Source organism: Tamandua tetradactyla, chromosome 1 (genome assembly GCF_023851605.1).
Source record: "Tamandua tetradactyla isolate mTamTet1 chromosome 1, mTamTet1.pri, whole genome shotgun sequence".
Taxonomy (NCBI): domain Eukaryota; kingdom Metazoa; phylum Chordata; class Mammalia; order Pilosa; family Myrmecophagidae; genus Tamandua; species Tamandua tetradactyla.
The window spans coordinates 33,036,437-33,050,737 of record NC_135327.1 but is presented as its reverse complement, the minus strand read 5'-3'; the positions used below and the strand labels follow the sequence as shown (position 1 = coordinate 33,050,737).

The window sequence follows — 14,301 nt, the reverse complement described above, 5'->3', positions numbered from 1 at the left end:
AAACAAATCCCCAGAGGACAAATCCAGCTTGAATTTAGTTCTAGGGGGATAAAAAATATTGTCTCTGAAATGAAGGTGTGTACTTTCTCCTGTCAGAAAAAGACAAGTATACAAGTATACCTGTCTTGATGCTTGCCTTACCAAACCTGAATTTACTGCTTTTTGTTCTCATTTGTTCCAGTCTGGCATCTGAAAATACACTCTCTTCTTAGTTATTTTGGAGGACTCTGATATTTAAAACATTAAAAAAAATATCCCCAGGTCCTATACCTTTTACACATAGACTGGCTCAAACTGCCTGTATCAGCTAGGATAGACTAGGCTGTGCTGCAATAATAAAGAGCTCCCAAATTTTAGTGGCTTATAAACAATAAAGGTTTATTTCTTGCTCATGTTCTTTGTCTACTTCAAGTTAGCTGGGGGATTCTTCTTAAAATCTCCTCACTAAGAGAATCTGACTAGTGGAGCCTTTACTACCTGAAGGGTTATTGGTTGTCCTGGCAGGGGAACAAAAGGACAGGCTGTTTACTCATTTTCTTCTAAAGCTATCAGTGGGGAAGCAACACACTTGCTTATATTCTATTGGCTAAAGCAATTATGTGACCATGATAAACTTCAAGAAGGAAAAGGCATGCAGTTGTTCCAATTTTCTGAAAGGAGAGGAACCCAAACATTAGGGAATAACCCTAAAATTATCACACTGCCGTATGTCATAATGTGGGAGAGCCACTGACCTTGATCTCTCTGAGGCTTCCTGAGTCAGCCTTTGCTGAAGTTTGTTTTGCCTGATATTGCCTAATTTTTGCCATTACTCTTGCTTTCTGAGATTGTCATCCAATCTTGCTAGTCTTGTTTTAATTCATATTGGATAATGCCTTTTGTCCTTCATTACCTTAATACTGAAACATTCTTCTGGTTCGTGGCAGAATTTTATTGAATAATTGGGTATAGTGAAGGGAAATTACAACCCAGGGAGAAAATAAATTTTATAAAGTATCCTCCAAAAGGAATTTACTTTGCTATTTTATTGACTGACTGCTATGTCCCTAGTACCTAGAATAGAAGATGGCAAAAGGTAGGGGCTCAATAAATATTTAGTAAATGAAAGTATTTCAATATAAGTCATCACTGTGCCTAGACAGTTTAGACCAGTTCCTATCACAGGGTATTTCCTATTGCCTGCCACCCTCTCCTTTCCTAGCATGTTGCTGAGGTTCTTCTTCCATTCCCCTTATCATCACACCTTCTTTTCTTTTCTGAACTCCCCCCAGCCTCTAGACCTGCAAACGAACAGCCACTAAATTCCTTTTATATTTATGTGAACCTTTCTATGGTTTACTCTTTGCTTCCATACTACTATCTCAAGAACCTCAATTTTTATGCCCAAAGTACTGAATCAAGGTTTCCTAGATTTAAAAGGGTATGGTGGGGGTGCAAGGGTAGTTCAGTGGTAGAATTCTTGCCTGCCAAGCAGGAGACCCGGGTTCAATTCCTGGCACGTGCACTTCTCAAAACAAACCAGCAAACAAATGAAAAAGCAAACAACAACAAAAAAATTCAACAAATGGTGCTGCAATAACGGGATACGCCCTTGGAAAAAGAATGAAATGTGACCCCTGTCATGTAGCACACAAAGAAAAAGCCTTTTTTAGGATGAATTATACCACATCTATACATCTTTTGAAAGCAGAAGTGGTTGTAGTCAGTGCTTACTATCAATAATATATATTTGTTACCTTTCTGTTAAAGTATATTATAATTTGAACCCTTTGTACTAAGGTTTTTTTTCAGACCAGATACATGTAGCAATAGTTCATTCATTTTTATTGTTGAATGGTATTGCATTGTACTGATAGTCTCATGATTTTTTATCCATTCACTATTTGATGGACATTAGGGTTGTTTTCATTTTTTTTTCACTATTATAAATAATGTGGCTACAGGTTTTCATTTCCCCTTAAAATGAAATTTCTGTATTATAGAATAGCATAGATAGTTTCAGATTTTAAGAAATTGCCAAACTGTTTTCTAAAATGACTATTATTTTGCATTTATACCAGCAACATACAGACCGTTCTAGATGTTCTATATCATTATCAACACTTGTTGTGCTGGTGTGAAAGGATGTATGTCCCCTAGAAAAGCTATGTTTTAATCTAAATCCCATTTCATAAAGGCAGAATAATCCCTATTCAATACTGTATGTTTGAAACTGTAATCAGATCATCTCCCTGGAGACGTGATGTAATCAAGAGTGGTTGTTAAGCTGGATTAGGTGATGACATGTCTCCACCCATTTGGGTGGGTCTTGATAAGTTTCTGGAGTCCTATAAAGGAGGAAACATTTTGGAGAATGAAGAGATTCAGAGAGAGCACTGCCGAACAATGCAGCCATGAGAAGCAGAGTCTACCAGCCTGTGACCTTTGGAGATGAAGAAAGAAAATGCCTCCCGCGGAGCTTCATGAGACAGGAAAACAGGAGAAAAAGCTAGCAGATGATGCTGTGTTTGCCATGTGCCCTTCCAGATGAGAGAGGAACCCTAAACGTGTTCCCCATGTGCCTTTCCAGCTGAGAGAGAAACTGTGACCATGTTCACCATGTGCCCTTCCACTTGAGAGAGAAACCCTGAACTTCATCAGCCTTCTTAAACCGAGGTATCTTTCCCTGGATGCCTTAGATTGGACATTTCAGTAGACTTGTTTAATTGGGACATTTTCTCAGCCTTCAAACTGTAAACTAGCAACTTATTAAATTCTCCTTTTAAAAGCCATTCCATTTCTGGTATATTGCATTCTGGCAGCTAGCAAATTAGAACACCTGGTATTGGCAGTCATTTGAATTTTAGCTTTTTTGGTGGATGTGTAAGGGTATCTTGTGGTTTGAATTTATATTTCTCTATTGACCAATAATTCTAAACATCTTTTCATGTGTTTGCTGGTCATTTGTATGTAAATATTTTAAAACATTTTTTATTGGAAATATAATGTATACAAAAGAGCAATGAATTTAAAAAACAAGTATATTTTAACAAATAGTTATAGAACAGATTTTAAAGTCTGTTATGGGTTGCAGTTCAACAATTTTTCGTTTTTTCTTCTGGCTGCTCCAAGAGACTGGAGACCAAAAGAAATATCAGTATAATGATTCAACAGTCAAACTCGTTTGTTAAATCCTATCTTTTCTGTTATACTCCTCCTTTTCTCTTTTTTTTTTTGTGAAAAATAGCATATTTACAAAAAAGCAATAAGTTTTAAAGCACATTGCAACAATCAGTTGTAGAACAGATTTCAGAGTTTGGTATGGGTTAAAATTCTGCAATTTTAGATTTTTACTTCTAGCTACTCTAAGGTACTAGAAAGTAAAGAAATATCAATATAATGATTCACCACTCATACTCATCCGTAAAACTCTACCTTCTCTGTATAACTCCACCTTCTTCTTTGATCTTTCTCCCACCCTTTAGGGGTATTTGAGCTCTGACCATTCTAATTTTTTCATGTTGGAAAAGGGGCTGTTGATAATATGGGATAGGGGGATGGAACTAGCTGATGTTCTGGAGAGGCTGGTCCCTTTGCATTTCAGGACTTATCTGGTCCAGAGACCCATCTGGAGGTTGTAGGTTTCTGGAAAGTTACCCTAGTGCATGGAAGCTTTGTAGAATCTCATATTACACCGTAGGTGTTCTTTAGGATTGGAGGATTGGTTTTCATTGGGATTTGGCAAGTTACATTAGGTAGCAATGTCTAACTGAAGCTTGCATAAGAGTGACCTCCAGAGTAGTCTTGTGACTCTATTTGAACTCTCTCAGCCACTGATACCTTATTTGTTGCACTGCTTCCCCCCCTTTAGGTCAAGATGGCATTGTAGATCCCACGGTGCTAGGGCCAGACTCATCCCTGGGAGTCATCTTCCACACTGCCAGGGAGACATTCACCTCTGGATGCCATGACCCCACATAATAGGGAGGGCAATGATTTCACTTGCAGAGTTGGGTTTAGAGAGAGTGAGGACACATCTGAGCAACAAAAGAGGTCCTCCAGAAGTAACTCATAGGCATACCTATAGATAGGTTAAGCTTCTCTGCTACCTACATCTGCTTCACAAGAATAAGCCTCAAGATCAAGGGCATGCCTTATTGATTTTGGTGTCCCTATAGTTTGACACAGAATCAGGGGATTCCCTGATTGTAAAGCTTAATAGTTCTGTATTTTTCCCCCACCCCTCAAGGGACTTTGTGTAAAGGCATTTCTTGAATCTACATCTTATCCTTTGGATTTTATTTTTCAGATCTATATATTCTTTCCCCTCCTTTTTATCCTTTGAGTTACCCTTGCTAATACTCTTTGATTTTGTGCCTTCTTCCAGACCTCACTCTCCTGACATGTTTTTTTTTTTTTTTCATGAGAACAGAACTCCTTGTAGTATTTATTCTAGGGCTGGTTTCTTGTTGACATATTCTCTCAGCCTTTGTTTGTCTGTGAAAATTTTAATCTCTTCCTCAGTTTTGAAGGACAATTTAGGTGGGTACAGAATTCTTGGCTGGAAGTCTTTCTTTTTCAGGATCTTAAACATACTTCCTTCTTGCCTCCACAGTGCCAGTTGAGTAGTTTGAATTCAGCCTTATATGGTTTCTCCTGTATGTAGTAGGTTATTTTTCTCATGTTGCTTTCAGGATTCTGTGCTTCTCTTCAACATTTGACAGACTGATTAGTATGTGTCTTTGGGTAGGCCTATTTGAACTTATTCTATTTGAAGTTCATTGGGCTTCTTTGATTTGCATATTTATGTCTTCTATAAAGGTTGGGAAGTTTTCCCCCATTATACCCTCCACTAATCTCCCTAGCCCTTTACTCTTTTCTTCTTCTTCTGGGACACTGATGATTCTTTTTTTTTCTGCACTTTGTTTTGTTCATCATTCCCCTGAGGTCCAATTTAAATTTTTCCATCCTTTTTGTCATTTGCTATTTTGTGTGTTTGAAATCAGTTGTCCTGTCCTTCAGTTCACTTATTCTTTCTTCTGCCTCTTTAAATCTGCTGTTGTGTCTCAAGTCTATTTTTCATTTCATCTACAGCATCTTTAATCTCTGATATCTGCTATTTTTCTATTTATTCTTTCAAATTCTTCTTTCCTATTCTTCTAGTGTCTTCTTGATCTCCTTTATGTCATTAGCCATCCCACTGATTTTATTTAGTAGCATTACATGAGTATCTTTGATTAGTAGTTCCAAAGTTTGTGTCTCCTCCAGTGTTTTAATTTGGTCACTTGACTGGTCTATATCTGTGTGCATCTTCATATGGGCCTTCTTTTGTCTTTGTGGTAGGTAGATATCTTGATAGAGTTACTTTGGAAGTTGATTTTCTTCAGTAGTCTAAAGCTTTGTATTTGTGGAATGGATGTGAAGCAGGATGCGGGGTGTGGGGTTGTGGTGCAGGTATATGCACGGGTCAGGGATGCTGTGCTAGTGCCATGAGCATGAAGTATGAGTCTGGCATCTTAGAGGTGCGGTGGGAGGGCCGTGGAGTAAGATGCAGCTAAGGCAGGCCTTGGAGTACAGGAACAGGGTGCAGTGTGGGGGACACTGAGGTAGGGTGCGGTGAGAGGTGGATGGGGGTGCTGATTGGATATTCTGGGGCTGGTATGTGGGCAGGATGTGTGTACATGTGGAGCGTATGGGTCATGGGGTACAGGACCAGAAGTCAGGGCACAGGAAGGGCAGGGCGCAGGGTTTCCTTGCTTGGGGGAGGGATCTGGAGTCAGGGATGCCGATGGGCACAGGTTGCAGTGGTTGGGGGACATGTATCAAGGGTGGGTGATGTTGGGTGGGTGGGACCCTTGTGCAGGTGTGCAGGTGCGGGGTGGGGTGGGGGCAGAGGTGCATGTATGTACAGGGCAGGGGCTGTATGGCACAGATATGCACAAGAGCACCTGCCAGGTGTGGGAGAAGAGCAGTTGTGCTGGGGGGTGGGACAAGTATGTGCATGTGTGCAGGGCATGGGGTGGGGGTGCAGGGGTTGAGAGGTCAGTGCACGGATATATGGGTGCCCATGCATAAGTGTGGGGACAGGGCCCTGGTGTGTGTGGGTTAGGCGGGGTGGGGGTGGGGCAGTTCTCTGGTGAGCACATGTGCGGAGTTCAGTGTACTTGCACCTGTGTGGGTTGGGGCAGGTGTGGCCCAGATGTGCAGGGCTGTACTTGCCCAGACCTGAGGGGTATGGCCTGAGTGGGCACATGCACGTGTCTGGTGGGCTGGATGCTGATTTGCGCATGGGCAAACATCAGGGGAAGCCGGGTGGGATTGAGCAAATGTATGGGGTGAGTGCAGGTGTGGCCCAGGTATGATGTTGAGCACCTGCAGTGCTCAGGAATGGGGAAGTGGAGGTTGAGGGGCTGATTTTGGGTGTTTGGGTCTCGGAAGGGGTGGGGCGAGACTGTGCACTTGGGTGAGAGAGGTGGGTCAGGTGGGGACAGGCTTGCCAGCATGTACATGGCAGGGATGTGCAGAGAGGGGAGTTAGGGTGGGGATGCTTAGAGCACAGTGTGGGGGGGGCGGGTGATGGGGTTCAGGTGTGTGGGATGTTGAGGGAGTCCCGGGTCACGGGGCAGGGGCAGCCTGAGTGAGAGTAGTGCATTCAAGGAATGTGGCTTGGCTTACCTGCTTGCCCTTTTCTCCCTGTCTGTGCACTGTTGAGGTCTCCTTCCGGGTATTTGGAAAGGAGCACATTAGACTGTTTTTTACTAGGTGGATGGTCTCCAAATCTCTGCCTCTCAATTCCTCCACTTTTTCAACCAGGGCCTCCCTGTGTGGTGTATAAGGTCCTCCCAGGTCACTTTCACCCTGAAATTGTTCTCCCATTCATTTCTCTGTCACTTTTCTAGCTGCTCCTTGGAGCAGGGGTGAACTCGACTATCCTATTCTGCCATCTTCCGGAACCTCTCATTTGTATATTTCTTTCGTGAGAGAAGTATTAAAATCCTTTGTTTATTTTTTATTGGGCTGTTTGTCTTTTTATTACAGAGTTGTTGTCTTTATATACCTGGATACAAAATTTTGACAGATAGATGTTCTGCAAGTAAATTTTTTTAATGGTCATTATTAGTTTCTTTTTTTTTGTTCTCTTAGGATTTAATTTGTTCTTTCTCTAGCTTCTTAAGGTGAGAGATTAGATAATTTATTTTAGACCTTTCTTCTTTTCCAATGTAAACATTTAAAGCTGTTTTCCACTAAGCCCTGTAACATCCCATAAATTTTTATGTTGTATTTTCATTTTTATTCAGTTCAAGATGATTTTTAATTTCTGATATGAGTTCTTCTTTGACCCATGATTATTGAGATGTGTTTAATTTCATATATTTGGTAATTTACCAGATTTCTTTCTGTTACTGATTTCTAATCTAATTTTGTTGTAGTGAGATGACATACTTTGTGTGATTTTTGTTATTTTAAATTTATTGAAACTTTAAAAAATAAACTTGTTTTTAGAAGAGTTTTAGATTTATAGAAAATTTGAGAAGCTAGTACAGAGAGTTCTAATTTATCCTGCACCCAGTTTCCTCTATTATTAACATCTTACATTAGGATGATATTAACATTACAACTGATGAACCAATGTCGATTATTGATTATTATTAACTAAAGCTCACAGTTAATTCAGATTTCCTTTTTTTTACCTAATGTGCTTTTTCTATTCCAGGATCCCATCCAGGATACCATATTACATTTAGCAGTCATGTTTCCTTAGGCTCCCCTTAGCTGTGGAGATTTCTCAGATTTTCCTTGTTTTTGATGACCTTCATAATTTTGAGGTGTTTTATCAGATGTTCTTCTATTAAAGAAGGAATTTATCAGATAGTATGATAAGACTAGAGTTATGGGTTATTGGGAGGAGGGCCACAGTGGTAAAGAACCATTTATAAGGGGTAGATATTATCAACATAATTTATGACTGTTGATTTTGACCTTGATCACCTGGCTGATGCAGTATTTGGCAGGTTTCTTCATTGTAAAGTTACATTTCTTTCTGCCTCTCTATACTACACTTTTGGAAAGAAGTCACAATGCACAGTCCACACTTAAGGAGGAGGGAGTTATGCTCCCTCCTCCTTAAAGGTGGAGTAGCTACATAAATTATTGGAATTCTTCCTCATGGTTAAGTTTTCTTTTCTCCCCGATATACTAATTTATTCAATCATGTATTTATATTTGTATGGCCTCATGGATAATCATTTTGCACTTTGGCTTATAACCCAATACTTTATTAATTTTGTTGTTCAAATTGTTCCAGCTTTGGCCATTGGGAGATCTTTTAGTTAACTCTTGTGCTCCTTTGATATACTCCCATCAATGTGGAATTTTTGGTTTTGTTTCTTTACTTTTTTTTTTTTAATATTTACTTTCTGGCACTATAAGATACCCAGTCTCATATTGTATATTTCCTGCCCCAGACTTAGAAGAAACCATTTCTCCCAGGGTCCCTGGTTTAGTGGCAAATGATATTAGAAACCGAGATACAGGCAAAGGCTTGTTTTACAAGTGAGCATTTGGTCTAACTTGATGAATTTTTCGTGTGTTTCCACTTGAAAATAATGTGTAATTCTGCTATTTTTCGGTGGAATATTCTTCAGAAGTCATTTTGTTCAAGTACCTTACTGGCCTTATGCTTATTTGTTTTATCAGTTACCTAAAGAAGAGTATGGAAATCCCCAACTATAATCATTGATTTCTCTCATTTATCATTTTTATTTCATACGTTTTTGCTTCATTTATTTTGGGGTTCTATTGTTGGTGCATAGATATTTATAATTTAACTGACCCTTTTGTCATTATAGAAATGTCTGTCTTGGTCTCTGTTTATGTTCCTTGTCTTAAAGTCTATTTTGTTGAATATTAACATCACCATTCTGGCTCTCTTATGCTTACTATCTACATGGCATATCTTTTCCATGCTTTTACTTTCCACCTATTTGTGTATTTAAGTTTAAAATGTGTCTCATAGCATATAGTTAGATTTTTTTAAATCTAGTCTGACAGTTTCTTCATTTTGCTTGAAGTGTTTAGTCCATTTACATTTGATGTAATTATTGGTATGGTTGACTTAGGTCAAACAAATTCCTCTTTTGTTTACTAGTGTGAGTAGGATTTTCTGACTCTTATAAATGAGACAACTTTGATGTAACCTTATTTCTATTTCCTCCATTCAGCACAATAAACAAAAGCTTCTATATAAAAGACATTAATCTGAGATTAAACTGATGTTCTTTAATCTCACAGTTTGAGGAATGTGTGTTTTTGGCCCAGTCATGTCTTCTCCCTGGGCTTTGATTTCCCCTTTTGCAGAATAAATTCAGTTCTCTGTGAGGAGGTTAAGCCACATCTTTAATGACCCTACTTTGTTGAAAATGCTCTGATGCTATGAAATCCTTGTTTCAGACTAAAGGGTGAATGACTTCATAGAGGTTGAGAGGTTCTGTTTTAGAATGAGGCAGACATATATTTGAAACCTCGCCCTACTGTCATTCATGTCATTGGCTCTCAGGGAAATGAATGAGACTTCTCAGAAGAGGCTCTGAAGTTCCTGATCTGTATCAGATCATGAGGATTCTTGAGTGGCTCTTATAACATTTGACCAATATTTTTTTTTCTGATATTTGGAAGACAGAAAGGAATGATGACTTAACATACAAACCAGAAATCATTGGCCTCCTGGCAGGTTTCCTTTGGGGTTGTAGAAATTAATTTTAAACTTTGAATTTTAAGTCTTCATTCATTCTGTACATTTTTTTTAAGAACCTCCTACATGCCAAACCCTGAGTTAGCAGCAGAGTGTATGGTTATAAACAAATTAGACGTAGTCTTTCCCCCATGGAGATCAAGGACTAATGGGGGAGATGAGCATCCTGTGTGATACATGGTAGGAATCAGTGAAAAGTTGCAATGGTAGGTAATAGGAGGCAGTACTTTATAGTTAGGGTGGTCTGGGGTGTCATCTGAGAACTTCCTTTTACCCCTGATAAATGTGATGCATTCCAGTTTACTTGAGAGAGCATTCCAAATGGAGAGAGCAGCATGAATTGTTCTTTGATAGCCACATTTTGGAAAAAAGATTTCAGAACCTGGATTCCGATTTTGACATATATATGAATTAGTTTAATTTTAAGTTTCTTTACCATTCTTGGTTCTAAACCTCCCATTTCTTAAATGTCAGTAACAACTTCAACATGAGTGTTTTATAGAAAACAATGGAAAATCTTGCTAATGTTTTGATCAGAATTGATGGAAACACAATCACTTTTATATTAATATCAGCTCATTTGTTAAAATCTTGAATAGTGATGCCAGGCGGAATCTTAGTGGTCACTCAAGCCTCTTTCACATTTATAAAGGAGTAGGGTGGGGCAGAATCTGAATAGAATTAGAAACCCATTCCACATTTTTTGCAATTTTAGTCAAATATGCCAAATCTGAGATATTACTTCCTTCTGAATTGCTAACTGGAGAAAAAATTCCCAGTGATACTTATACGATGTATTGTGAGGTTAAAAAAATAAAAAAGCAAAATAAATAATATTTTTATACTGAGCAATTTGCCCTAAACCCAGCTCTACTAATTGAGTCTCCATGGATAAATATGTTCATAAATAACATTGTTGCATCAAAGTCTGACATAGGACAAATATCATGTAGTCATGCACCATCTAAACCTGAGTTATTGAAATAAAATTTGTGCTGTACTCTTTAAATTAAGATTCCATCAATTAGTAAACATTTAATAAAAATATAAAGCCAGATTATTGTTTGAAGAATTTCATGCCCAGTACTTCCAGTTGGATCCAGCTCAGTGAAATGCAAATTTTATAAATTCCAATCCATCAAATAGAAATTTTACTATAAAAGGTTTTCATGGAAATAATAGCTGTCAACTATCAATTAATGCACACAGTCCCATTTTCCTTAAGTATGGTATTGAACTTTAATGAAAGGTTACTTATTCTGTCAAATTGCTTTATACTTCATAAGACTAAACTTAACCAAAAATTAACATCAGTATTCCATAAAGAGAGCATACAAACAAAATTCACCCAAATGACAGGGAAGCCTAAATGTTTTTGCTGTACACTGAGAAATCTGCTTCCATACACGTTAAAAAATGCAGAGAATTCATTCTTTAAGCTAATGCTACCAGAGAATTTAACCCTTTCTGAACTGTGTCCTCTCCTGTATTCTTTGCCTTCTTACTTTGAGCCACATATGACATTTGAACATTATTTTTGCATCAGTAAAGCAAAGACTTAGTAGCAGCCACACAGTGAGGGATAAGGTAGCAAGCAAGGGGCTTGGGTTCCAACATATCCAGATCCAAATTGCAGCTTTGCCAGTCATTACCTGTGTTGATCCTGATCAAGTTGCTTACTCTTTCTAAGTCTTAAATTCTTCATCTGTAATGTGGGAACAATAACTTTATGTTTGAGGATTGCTCTTAATGTAAAGCAGAAAAGTATATAAATCCCATTTGCACATGGAACACAGGAGGTGTCTAACACATGATAGCTGTGCTTATTATTACAGAATTGGTATGGGATTAGTTAAGGAGGTCAATATCTTAATGTAGACAGTTGCTACCCACTCCAATTAGATGCACATATACATGGGATGGTTTTAATGGATTTTTATAGGTTTGCAAAATGACACCTATTCAGATCTCCTATATGTAAGGATATCAGTGTGCCACAATGAATGGTGCCTGATTTATAACGGTCCAGGCATTGGATGCCTTTGTGGAACCAACTCCCTAAACACCAGGTTAAATTTTTTTCTTTCAGAACTATGTACAAATCAGTGTGAAATGGCACTGAATAATGCAAAACAAAACAAAGCAACCACCTAAAACAAACAGACAAACAAAACCAAAGCAGAATCAAGAAATTGGGTCCTAGTCCAGCCCTGATACTTACTGAATGCCCATTGCGGGATAGTTCTTCTCCCTCTCTAGATAAAGGTTTCCTCATGCATTAAATGCACAGTGGGCAGGTGTAAGGGGGCACCTGGAAATACTAGGAGGAAATGGTATTCCTGGCCAAATGGAGAGCATGTGTCTCTTCTGCAGGGACAGCTGCTAGATCTACAAGAAAAGTCAGAAATTCAGACTTGGCAAAAAATTAGAAATGATTATTTTAAAACACTATGTTAGTCAAAGAAAACACTTCTACAGGAGGATTTACTGCTCATAGGCTACCCATTTATAACTCTGGCCTAAATGTTTTCTAAAAGCCCTAACCAGACCTAGAGTGTTATAATTGTAGGGAATTCCGCTTTTTGCCTGACTCTCTACACTATTATCCTGGAATATGATTTACAAAACCCAAATAGGTTTTGGCATGAACTAAGCTTAAATTGACTGCTTTCTATCATGAATTAATATTAACCAGAGCTTGTCAGATACTAAATATTTGTTTTAGGAATACACACAGCCTCGACTTTCATGTGGGTTAAGCTCTAATCTTTGGTCTGTCAGTTCCAGGATATAGCACTAGATAAATCATGCTCTCTTGAACAGATAGATGCCAGAGCAGTTGTATACAAATGGAACAGTGTGTCAATGAACACCCGAGTTTAGGTTACATCTACTATAAACATCGACATTCCTTTGCAATGAGGCCATTTGCTAGTTAAGCAGTTCAGCTTTGGAGCGTTTGATGCTATTGTACTCATTCAGGCTCTAATGATTTCAGATGTTTGCAGTTAATGAACCATTAGATTAATTGGTGGTGTACCATAAGAAGGGTTTAAGAATTGGGTCAGAACCACATAGAAATTATTGCCAGTAGGGATAGCAATCACCGGGGCAAAATGGTGAGAAATTGAATTAATGATTTCATTCACTCTCCCTTACCTCTCTCTCTCCAGGTACACTTTTTTTCTCTGTAAAAATTAGTGTTGACCAGTGTTTAAATTTGGGAAACAGAATGGGAGGAAGCCTATTGGAAAAAGAAAGAAAAATTATTATCTCATGTTCTTCCAGTTGAGATTTGATCTTCTGAAGAGTGGAATTTCCATTGAATACCAAAAAGTGACACTTTTTCTCAGTGTTTGCCTGCATGCCTCTCTGGGCTTTCTTCCTCAGCTCCTGTGTTTTATTAATTATGTAACACATCGGCCATCTTAGAAAAATGATAAATGGTACTCCAGAAACGTGGAAATAAATAAGCCAAGCTTCACTATATGATCATGTAGGCTTGATATAAACCCCAGGATAGCCATCTTTTAGAAGTGTGTGCAGGAGTTTAACACCAGCCCCCTCACTACAGTACTTAAAATCTGGCAGCCTTGTGACTTATCGCCAGGCTGTGTATGGTGCTTCAGATGAATTTGTAATTTGAAAAGTTAAATTAAACTTGAAATGTATTATTTGTTGTCTGTTTTCCACTCAGGAAAGAGATCCTCATTGTAACCAGACTCTTTCCTACTGGCTGAAGTGAAGAGTCGTTTTGAGGTGAGCTAAGCTCAGATACTGGTAAAATTTATGATGGCTGCTTTTTCATAGCACAAAAAGTTAGTTTTTGGAAAAGCATGCTGCCTTCACAAAAAACATATTTTTGAAGAAAATTCTGGGGCTTTCTTTGTAATTTGTGTCTCATCACCTGCTATTCCATTATGCACTTAATTATTTATTTGTTCATTTTTGCCCTCCCCACTAGAATATAAACACCATGAGGCCAGGGACTTTGCCATTTGATTCATGATTCTGTCTCCATTGACAGTAAAAATCCTCATAAAAAGTGATGCTCAATAAATATGTGTTGGATGAAGTTAGAAATGAATATTTGTTGATAGGAGAAGATGCGAATTTGGAATTTTGTGTTGTCTGGGAGGAATACTTACGGGTTTATGTGGTGACCTTGCTGCTCTGTGGGTAGACTTGTTTATTTGTTTATTCGACTAGTCATTTTTGGGAAACTACTGTGTGTCAGGCACTGTTCTAAGCACTGTAGATACAGTGAATAACAATACACAGTTCTCTGACCTCATGGAACTTACCTTGTTAGGGAGGAAAACATAATTACGTAAGGGACCAATTTAATTAAATGTTTGATAGTTACCTTGAATTAAAAATAGGAGGGGCATGAGAACTTGAGAGAGGGAGACCTGACCTAACCTGGGGAGATTGGGGATACTTCTCAGGGAAGAGACATTTACCCTGAACCCTCAAAGATGGGTAGGAGTTGGAGCAGAGAGAAGGCATGTGCAGGTCCTGAGGTGAGAGCTCAGCATTTGAAGTACAGGGATAGAACCAATGTGGCTGCA

General features: G+C 38.5%; 1 long non-coding RNA gene across 6 annotated transcripts in view; it reads left to right on the top strand.

Annotated features, from left to right (window-relative positions):
* Positions 1 to 14,301, top strand: part of LOC143644593 (uncharacterized) — a 369,167-nt gene that overhangs the window by 41,633 nt on the left and 313,233 nt on the right. For 5 of the 6 annotated variants that reach the window (XR_013156779.1, XR_013156774.1, XR_013156777.1 and 2 more), the window contains exon 2: positions 13,428 to 13,489. The exons of the other annotated variant lie outside the window; for it this stretch is intronic. This is a non-coding gene — a long non-coding RNA (uncharacterized LOC143644593). The remainder of the gene's footprint in view (positions 1 to 13,427; positions 13,490 to 14,301) is intronic. 6 annotated transcript variants of the gene reach the window in all.